Source organism: Borostomias antarcticus (assembly GCF_949987555.1).
Source record: "Borostomias antarcticus genome assembly, chromosome: 12".
Classification (NCBI taxonomy): domain Eukaryota; kingdom Metazoa; phylum Chordata; class Actinopteri; order Stomiiformes; family Stomiidae; genus Borostomias; species Borostomias antarcticus.
Genome location: NC_140245.1, coordinates 15,052,812 through 15,063,701, shown reverse-complemented (window position 1 = coordinate 15,063,701; position 10,890 = coordinate 15,052,812). Strand labels below are relative to the sequence as shown.

The 10,890-nt window shown below is 42.5% G+C and overlaps 2 gene segments (V, D, J or C); both read left to right on the top strand.

Moving 5' to 3' along the window:
* Positions 1-1,675: 1,675 nt before the first annotated feature.
* On the top strand, positions 1,676-3,091 carry LOC311316516 (Ig kappa-b4 chain C region-like). The segment is given in 2 exons: positions 1,676-1,701; positions 2,641-3,091.
* Positions 3,092-4,124: 1,033 nt separating this feature from the next.
* On the top strand, positions 4,125-6,913 carry LOC311315735 (Ig kappa-b4 chain C region-like). The segment is given in 2 exons: positions 4,125-4,185; positions 6,594-6,913.
* The last annotated feature ends 3,977 nt before the right edge of the window (positions 6,914-10,890 follow it).

The following is a 10,890-nucleotide window of genomic DNA, read 5'->3' as shown; positions in this document are numbered from 1 at the left end:
GAGGGTTTAGTCACATCACACTTGACCTCCTCTACTGACCAGTGTTCCATGTCACTGTCTCTTCCCCCTCAGCACCTGCAGGAGGTCCCAGCTGTAGCAGAGCAGTCACTGAGCAGTCTGACTGAGGGAGGTTTTTGTACGGCTCTGTATCACTGTGTGAACACATATTTACTATTAGGATTGTGGAAACTCTGACAGTAGTAAACTCCTGCATCTTCAGCCTGGACTCCACTGATGGTCAGAGTGAAATCACTCCCAGATCCACTTCCACTGAATCTAGATGTCGTCCCAGTGTGGAGAGTTTTAGCAGTGTGGATCAGGAGTGTGGGTTTTTCTTCAGGTTTCTGTAGGTACCAGGCTAGACACTGGTGTCCAAATGACTGACCATTGTAACAATTTCCATACACATTACTGCTGGTTTTACACTGCAGAGAGACTGTCTGTCCTGGGAGAACAGCGTTCACTGCAGGAGTCTGAGTCACAGTGATCTGTCCTCTGGACTCTGGGAGGATGAAGAGACAATGGAGGGAGGGAGGAATAATAAAAGTAAACAAGAAAACATCCATTAGTCATGTAGAAGTGAATACTGAAGTTCATCAACATGTGTAGGTTGTATATCATATAAAATGTCATACTGTACCTTGTATGTAGACAGCAAGAGTCCAGATGAAGATGGTGATCAAAGTCATGGTTGATGTGGGTTCTGTTGTCATGAAGGACAGCTCTCAGTCATGAAGTGTTAAACTCACAGGGCTATAAACCCTCCCAGAGCACTGAAGCACATACAGTAGGCTACATGCATCATGCAAATGATAGTTTCAGATCTATTTCAGTTGTTGGCCATATTACCTGGAGAACTCCTTGTTATTAGGTATCCTTGATATAGCACATATGAATCGGTATATTATCTTTTAATGTCCAAATATCCAAGTTTTTAAATTCTGGTCATACTGTAGGATGAAAAGCCCAGGTGAATGTCCAGTTAGTTATCAGAGGCAGATACAGTGTTAAAATAACAGATACGTTATCTTAAACACATCAACATTGCTCACATTGCATAGTCTTTGTTAGCCTGATGAAAACACCATACTATTCTTCCTCATGTGGTCAGGTGTGTTAGAAACAGTCTGTTCACTCATGCTTGGACTCTAAGTTCCTCAAATCAGTCAGTGAACACTTGTGTGAACTAAAGCTGCTGGAACTCTCTGCTAGAGGTGTCTGACCTCTGTGACCTCAGCTCCACCAGTCTGGGATCAGCATCTTTAATAAAGGAATATACCACATGGATCACTATCACAGCTGCTGCTGCTCTCTATCCTATGGACAATATGGAGGAATACAAACACTGGATCTAATGCTGGACACTGGCTGCTCTGTTCTTATGGACTCTGATGAGGAAAACACTTGAGATAGTTCACCACAGTATGGCCCTAAAATACACTAAAGACTGAATTCTGTAGGAAGCAACACCTCACCTGCTGTTGAAGTTGTGCTCAGTACTACAGTGTTCCGTAGTGTAGTGTTCAGTAGTAGTGTTCAGTAGTGTTCAGTAGTATAGTGTGTCTTGGTGGAAGCAGACAGCAGCTGTGTGGTCTGGTAGAGCTGCAGCATCACAACACAGAGAGGTTTTTGTACGGTGACTTAACCAGAGTCGATCACTGTGGTGGACTTTTGGTGGAGGCACCCGACTGGATGTTGGAAGTAAGTATCTAATAAAGATCACTATTCAGTCTTCTCTGTAGTTAATTCATCTATGGTCACATCACTGAGTGTCTATGAGTTTCCTTTTTAACAATTATGATGTTTTTATGTTGATACATATCATGCTGTTTTTTTAAGAATTTAATTAAAAACATTTATTTTGAAACCACAGAAAGAATAATATTCTGCACCTTTTTAATATTAGCCGTGAGTTTGAAACTTTTAAATTCCACCAAAGTGCAGAAAAGCTCTGGTGTAGTCAGTTGTAACAGGAGGGAGGTTTTTGTACAGGCAGTAATAGTGATTGTATCACTGTGGTACACTTTTGGTGGCGGCACCAAACTGGATGTTGGAAGTAAGTGACTCATTTTATTGGTATTTGATCAATACAACTTTCTGAAAATCTGACACTTCAGAAATGTTTTAGGGGGGATAATTATGCTGTTTTGTGGCTTTTTTACTTTTTTTTATTTAACCATAAAGCAGTACTGGTAGAGTCTCAGAACCTTCTGGAAAATGTATTTGACATCATTAGCATGATTCTACCATTTAAAAGGGTTGTGTTTATAGTTGCTCAGAGTGTTTGTATCAACAGGTCTGACATGTTGTTATTTCATTATGTTTGCAGGAAGCTGATTGAATTCAGCAAATACAAAACTATTGCTTTATTGAAAAGTATTTTTTGGACAGTATTTCTTTATGTCTTGTCTTCTACTTGTTAAAAGTAAAATGTAATTGTTATAATTACGTAGAGTTTCTCTTCTTTGTATTAATGCTGTTATGTGGCAAAGTATTTCATCATCATGTTAGTAATTTAGGCTGGAGGGACTTCTTTAGAATTGGTTTGAGACTGAATTGACTACAACCCCCCCATCCCCAAACACCACTATACAATCTGCTGTATATTTTCAGAAACTGATGTGTTGTGTTTGTTTCCAGGTCAGCGTGCCCCCACCCTGACGGTCCTGCCCCCCTCTAGTGAGGAGCTGTCCAGTCAGAGTACAGCCACGCTGATGTGTCTGGCCAACAAGGGCTTCCCCTCAGACTGGACCATCAGCTGGAAAGTGGACGGGAGCAGCAAGAAGAGCCAGGAGGCCAGCGGGGGACTCCTGAACAAGGACGGCCTGTACAGCTGGAGCAGCACCCTGTCTCTCACTGCCCAGGAGTGGACCAAGGCGCTGCAGGTGACCTGTGAGGCCCAGCAGAGCTCCCAGTCTCCGGTCACTCACACCCTGAGGAGAGACCAGTGTTCTGAGTAGCCCCAGGCTCACCCCCCCCTGTGGAGAGGGGCTGATTCCTCTGCTCTGACTCTGTTCTGTGCTCAGCCATTCTCTATCTTACTGATGGCTCACATGGAGACTAACAGGGAGCTTTGCTAGAGTCCACGTGTCACTCCACTCTGTAGACTGAGCTTTTATCAGTGCTAGTGTCGATGTCTTCTGCTGTTGGTCACTATTCACTCTGCATGTGTGCTTTACTTTGATGCCTGTATGTTGTTGTTTAGAACACAATAAAGATTTGAACCATAAGATAATGTATTTGGTTGGCTTAATGAACATGTTGATTTGCTGTCACATTATTTTTATACAGTACAATGTTGCTAAATCTTGAATAGCAGATGAAATCCAAACCCAACACAATACAGGTTAGCATTAGCATTGCTGATTAGCTGTAATGACACCACATGCTGTACAGTACAGCTAAGGACAGCTTACTACATATAATAAAAGCGCTGGTAATGTATGTTGTACATTTACACAGACATAATATTACATTTCAGTTGTTGAAATTATTTTTATTTTCTAAGATTAAAAATATATCATGAGTCTTTGTAAGCACCTATGTTCAGGTGAACATCTGGTGACAGTGCTGGTCTATTCTGGGAGTAGCAGATCCTCCCCACCCTGCCTATGCAAATCTCAGTTTCACTCCCACAGCTCCCAGTCTACCAGTTGAACGGTTTCACTGCCTAAAATACCCTGGACTGGGCCAGATGGGAGAGGGGTACTGTGACTCATCTAACTCATATCTCAGATGAATTTAACACAGACATGTAAACTGTTACTTCCTCTCAAGTCCTCTTGTGAAAGAGCTCTGATAAAGACTGACAAGGTGAGACTGGATACTGTAGAAGGTTTCAATGAGACAGATGACAATGACAGAGAGAGAAAGGTAGTTGATAATGATGGTGATCATAAACATGATAGCTGACAATAATGAATGTGGTATTTTAATCTGAGTGATTGTGAGGGTTTAGTCACGTCACAGTTGACCTCCTCTACTGACCAGTGTTCCATGTCACTGTCTCTTCCCCCTCAGCACCTGCAGGAGGTCCCAGCTGTAGCAGAGCAGTCACTGAGCAGTCTGACTGAGGGAGGTTTTTGTACGGCTCTGTATCACTGTGTGAACACATGTTTACTATTATGATAGTGGAAACTCTGACAGTAGTAAACTCCTGCATCTTCAGCCTGGACTCCACTGATGGTCAGAGTGAAGTCACTCCCAGATCCACTTCCACTGAATCTAGATGTCGTCCCAGTGTGGAGAGTTTTAGCAGTGTGGATCAGGAGTGTGGGTTTTTCTCCAGGTTTCTGTAGGTACCAGGCTAGACACTGGTGTCCCCCTGACTGACCATTGTGACAATTTCCATGCACATTACTGCTGGTTTTACACTGCAGAGAGACTGTCTGTCCTGGGAGAACAGCGTTCACTGCAGGAGTCTGAGTCACAGTGATCTGTCCTCTGGACTCTGGGAGGATGAAGAGACAATGGAGGGAGGGAGGATTAATAAAAGTAAACAAGAAAACATCCATTAGTCATGTAGAAGTGAATACTGAAGTTCATCAACATGTGTAGGTTGTATATCATATAAAATGTCATACTGTACCTTGTATGTAGACAGCAAGAGTCCAGATGAAGATGGTGATCAAAGTCATGGTTGATGTGGGTTCTGTTGTCATGAAGGACAGCTCTCAGTCATGAAGTGTTAAACTCAAAGGGCTATAAACCCTCCCAGAGCACTGAAGCACATACAGTAGGCTACATGCATCATGCAAATGATAGTTTCAGATCTATTTCAGTTGTTGGCCGTATTACCTGGAGAACTCCTTGTTATTAGGTATCCTTGATATAGCACATATGAATCGGTATATTATCTTTTAATATCCAAATATCCAAGTTTTTAAATTCTGGTCAAACTGTAGGATGAAAAGCCCAGGTGAATGTCCAGTTAGTTATCAGAGGCAGATACAGTGTTAAAATAACATATACGTTATCTTAAACACATCAACATTGCTCACATTGCATAGTCTTTGTTACCCTGATGAAAACACCATACTATTCTTCCTCATGTGGTCAGGTGTGTTAGAAACAGTCTGTTCACTCATGCTTGGACTCTAAGTTCCTCAAATCAGTCAGTGAACACTTGTGTGAACTAAAGCTGCTGGAACTCTCTGCTAGAGGTGTCTGACCTCTGTGACCTCAGATCCACCAGTCTGGGATCAGCATCTTTAATAAAGGAATATACCACATGGATCACTATCACAGCTGCTGCTGCTCTCTATCCTATGGACAATATGGAGGAATACAAACACTGGATCTAATGCTGGACACTGGCTGCTCTGTTCTTATGGACTCTGATGAGGAAAACACTTGAGATAGTTCACCCCAGTATGGCCCTAAAATACACTAAAGACTGAACTCTCTAGGAAGCAACACCTCACCTGCTGTTGAAGTTGTGCTCAGTACTACAGTGTTCCGTAGTGTAGTGTTCAGTACTAGTGTTCAGTAGTGTTCAGTAGTATAGTGTGTCTTGGTGGAAGCAGACAGCAGCTGTGTGGTCTGGTAGAGCTGCAGCATCACAACACAGAGAGGTTTTTGTACGGTGACTTAACCAGAGTCAATCACTGTGGTGGACTTTTGGTGGAGGCACCCGACTGGATGTTGGAAGTAAGTATCTAATAAAGATCACTATTCAGTCTTCTCTGTAATTAATTCATCTATGGTCACATCACTGAGTGTCTCTATGAGTTTCCTTTTTAACAATTATGATGTTTTTATGTTGATACATATCATGCTGTTTTTTTAAGAATTTAATTAAAAACATTTATTTTGAAAACACAGAAAGAATAATATTCTGCACCTTTTTAATATTAGCCATGAGTTTGAAACTTTTAAATTCCACCAAAGTGCAGAAAAGCTCTGGTGTAGTCAGTTGTAACAGGAGGGAGGTTTTTGTACAGGCAGTAATAGTGATTGTATCACTGTGGTACACTTTTGGTGGCGGCACCAAACTGGATGTTGGAAGTAAGTGACTCATTTAATTGGTATTTGATCAATTCAACTTTCTGAAAATCTGACACTTCAGAAATGTTTTGGGGGGGATAATTATGCTGTTTTGTGGCTTTTTTACTTTTTTTTATTTAACCATAAAGCAGTACTGGTAGAGCCTCAGAACCTTTTGGAAAATGTATTTGACATCATTAGCATGATTTTACCATTTAAAAGGGTTGTGTTTATAGTTGCTCAGAGTGCTTGTATCAACAGGTCTGACATGTTGTTATTTCATTATGTTTGCATGAAGCTGATTGAATTCAGCAAATACAAAACTATTGCTTTATTGAAAAGTATTTGTTGGACAGTATTTCTTTATGTCTTGTCTTCTACTTGTTAAAAGTAAAATGTAATTGTTATAATTACGTAGAGTTTCTATTCTTTGTATTAATGCTGTTATGTGGCAAAGTATTTCATCATCATGTTAGTAATTTAGGCTGGAGGGACTTCTTTAGAATTGGTTTGAGACTGAATTGACTACAACCCCCACCCCATCCCCAAACACCACTATACAATCTGCTGTATATTTTCAGAAACTGATGTGTTGTGTTTGTTTCCAGGTCAGCGTGCCCCCACCCTGACGGTCCTGCCCCCCTCTAGTGAGGAGCTGTCCAGTCAGAGTACAGCCACGCTGATGTGTCTGGCCAACAAGGGCTTCCCCTCAGACTGGACCATCAGCTGGAAAGTGGACGGGAGCAGCAAGAAGAGCCAGGAGGCCAGCGGGGGGCTCCTGAACAAGGACGGCCTGTACAGCTGGAGCAGCACCCTGACTCTCACTGCCCAGGAGTGGACCAAGGCGCTGCAGGTGACCTGTGAGGCCCAGCAGAGCTCCCAGTCTCCGGTCACTCACACCCTGAGGAGAGACCAGTGTTCTGAGTAGCCCCAGGCTCACCCCCCCCCTGTGGAGAGGGGCTGATTCCTCTGCTCTGACTCTGTTCTGTGCTCAGCCATTCTCTATCTTACTGATGGCTCACATGGAGACTAACAGGGAGCTTTGCTAGAGTCCACGTGTCACTCCACTCTGTAGACTGAGCTTTTATCAGTGCTAGTGTCGATGTCTTCTGCTGTTGGTCACTATTCACTCTGCATGTGTGCTTTACTTTGATGCCTGTATGTTGTTGTTTAGAACACAATAAAGATTTGAACCATAAGATAATGTATTTGGTTGGCTTAATGAACATGTTGATTTGCTGTCACATTATTTTTATACAGTACAATGTTGCTAAATCTTGAATAGCAGATGAAATCCAAACCCAACACAATACAGGTTAGCATTAGCATTGCTGATTACCTGTAATGACACCACATGCTGTACAGTACAGCTAAGGACAGCTTACTACATATAATAAAAGCGCTGGTAATGTATGTTGTACATTTACAGACATAATATTACATTTCAGTTGTTGAAATTATTTTTATTTTCTAAGATTAAAAATATATCATGAGTCTTTGTAAGCCCCTATGTTCAGGTGAACATCTGGTGACAGTGCTGGTCTATTCTGGGAGTAGCAGATCCTCCCCACCCTGCCTATGCAAATCTCAGTTTCACTCCCACAGCTCCCAGTCTACCAGTTGAACGGTTTCACTGCCTAAAATACCCTGGACTGGGCCAGATGGGAGAGGGGTACTGTGACTCATCTAACTCATATCTCAGATGAATTTAACACAGACATGTAAACTGTTACTTCCTCTCAAGTCCTCTTGTGAAAGAGCTCTGATAAAGACTGACAAGGTGAGACTGGATACTGTAGAAGGTTTCAATGAGACAGATGACAATGACAGAGAGAGAAAGGTAGTTGATAATGATAGTGATCATAAACATGATAGCTGACAATAATGAATGTGGTATTTTAATCTGAGTGATTGTGAGGGTTTAGTCACGTCACAGTTGACCTCCTCTACTGACCAGTGTTCCATGTCACTGTCTCTTCCCCCTCAGCACCTGCAGGAGGTCCCAGCTGTAGCAGAGCAGTCACTGAGCAGTCTGACTGAGGGAGGTTTTTGTACGGCTCTGTATCACTGTGTGAACACCGCACCACTGTGATAACTCTGACAGTAGTAAACTCCTGCATCTTCAGCCTGGACTCCACTGATGGTCAGAGTGAAATCACTCCCAGATCCACTTCCACTGAATCTAGATGTCGTCCCAGTGTGGAGAGTTTTAGCAGTGTGGATCAGGAGTGTGGGTTTTTCTCCAGGTTTCTGTAGGTACCAGGCTAGACACTGGTGTCCCCATGACTGACCATTGTGACAATCTCCATGCACATTACTGCTGGTTTTACACTGCAGAGAGACTGTCTGTCCTGGGAGAACAGTGTTCACTGCAGGAGTCTGAGTCACAGTGATCTGTCCTCTGGACTCTGGGAGGATGAAGGGACAATGGAGGGAGGGAGGATTAATAAAAGTAAACAAGAAAACATCCATTAGTCATGTAGAAGTGAATACTGAAGTTCATCAACATGTGTAGGTTGTATATCATATAAATGTCATACTGTACCTTGTATGTAGACAGCAAGAGTCCAGATGAAGATGGTGATCAAAGTCATGGTTGATGTGGGTTCTGTTGTCATGAAGGACAGCTCTCAGTCATGAAGTGTTAAACTCACAGGGCTATAAACCCTCCCAGAGCACTGAAGCACATACCTGCATCATGCAAATGAGAGTTTCAGGTCTATTTCAGCTGCTGGGGATATTCCCTGGAGAACTACTCACTATGTGTATCCTTGCTGCATTCTATTAATATTATCTAAGTATCCTTGATGTATTTAAAAATATGAATGTGCTTTAGCTTTCATAACACAAGTTTCCATGTTAAACTATCAACTATCCCTTATACATTACATTACAGTCATTTACAGTAGCTGCCACTTTTACCCTTTTACTTTTTAGGAGCAATAAGCGAGAGAATAGGAAGACAACAAGAAAGTTGACATTCCAATGTTCATTTTGCATCGTAAAACATTTGTAAAACATTTTGATGCATTGTAAGCTCGATTTTGATAATTCAACAATCTGGTCAATGAGTTTGTGAATTACAGTCTGAAGATCCAGTGTAGCAAGTTTGGTGTTAATTGATTGAAAAATGTGGGATGAGATATGTTTATTCATTTTTACAGGTTTTGTTTGCTTTTCTTCATAATTGAACATTAACTTCAGCAGCTGTGTGCTCAGTCAGTGGCCAATCAATGAATTTACTCATTGTAATCCTCGGCGGGGGCTGGGTAGGGTTGCCAACAGCGACGTCTCCGATTGGTGGAGCTTGCGTTGGATTGTGGGTAGTGCAGTTTTCTCAGTATGAAGTGTTGGTTTCGGAGGACAGAATTAAACATATTTTTTTAAATTCTATTTTTGAGATAAAATTCTGAAATAAATCACACTACATCTCCCCTTTCATGACAATTTTGCCATAATTTTTCATGAACATAGGACATTTATTGAGCAAGAATTTGTAGTAAATGTACAGTATTGGTAATAGTAAAACATTTTGATGCATCATGCGCTCCTGTCTGGATCATTTGGTGTGGGCTGTCTGATGATGCAGGTGCATGTGGGAGGAGTTAGATTTAGATATGTTCTTTTCCATTGACCATTTGAGGGTATAATTCAGAATAATGTAAAAAAATAATTTTTTGACATACAATTCTGAAATAAATCACACTACATCTTGGATATGTTGCCAATGTTGTCACTTCTTATGAGGATGATCAGACATTGGGGCCCCGGCAAGGAGGGAGTTGCAGTAGTCCAGGCGGGAGATGACAGGATGAGCGCCTGGATGAGCACCTGCGCCCTTTTGTCAGTGAGGAAAGGGCGAATCCTCCTGATGTTGTAGAGCAGGAATCTGCAAGAGCGTGTGACGGATGTGATGTGCAGAGAGTGACAGTTGGTCGTCCACGGTAACACCCAGGATTCTCGCAGTCCAAGTAGGCATCACTACTGTGACTTCCATGGTGATGGCCAGGTCCCGGTGCGGACAGCCCTTCCCTGAGAGGAACAGCCTCTTGTCCAGTTTGAGCTTGAAGTGGTGTGTCGCCATCCACTCTGAGATGTCAGCCAAGCACCCAGCTATGTGTGTCTCCACTTGTGTCAGTGTCGTGTCAGAAGGGGGAAATGACAGGACCAGTTGGGTGTCATCGGCATAGCAGCGATAGGAGAAGCCATGCGAGCGAATGACAGAGCCCAGGGATGTAGTGAAGAGGGAAAAAAGGAGAGGACCCAGGACAGACCCCTGTAGAACCCTCATAGTCAGACGCGGTTACGACATCGGCCCTCTCCATGTCACCTGGTAAGAGAGAGTGATGAGGTCATGAAATGTGTTACACTACCAAGTCAATAAACACTCCTAGAGCACTGAAGCATGTGCTTCCTATGCAAAGTGCCCTCTCTATACACACCCTTTCTTAGTCCTTCAGATAAACTGTAGTTGAAGTTGAACTTCAGCCTTGATGCTGTGTGAATCTCAATAATCACTGACTCCGTCTCTCTCTACTGGTCAGTACCTCAGTCTGTGTGTGGGCTCAATGTAAATAGCTTATAACAGGGTTACTCAAATACAAATCCTAAGGGGCCACATCCCCCCCCCCCAATAATACAAAGGTCTGTCTTTTAAAAAACAATTAGAATACAAATCACCCCCCCCGCCCCCCCCAACCAGTTCACACACACACACACAACAAAGGTGAATCAAACCATTTCCTCTTGTCTCTTTCCTCACCTCCTGTCTCCTCTCCTCAACTCCTGTCTTATCTCCTAACCAACCATCTTTATTATTTCATGTCTGACCTGTATTCAGAACTTATGTGGATGTGGGTTTGAGAGAACATTTATTAACACTCCCTCTCCTCTCAACCTCCTGTC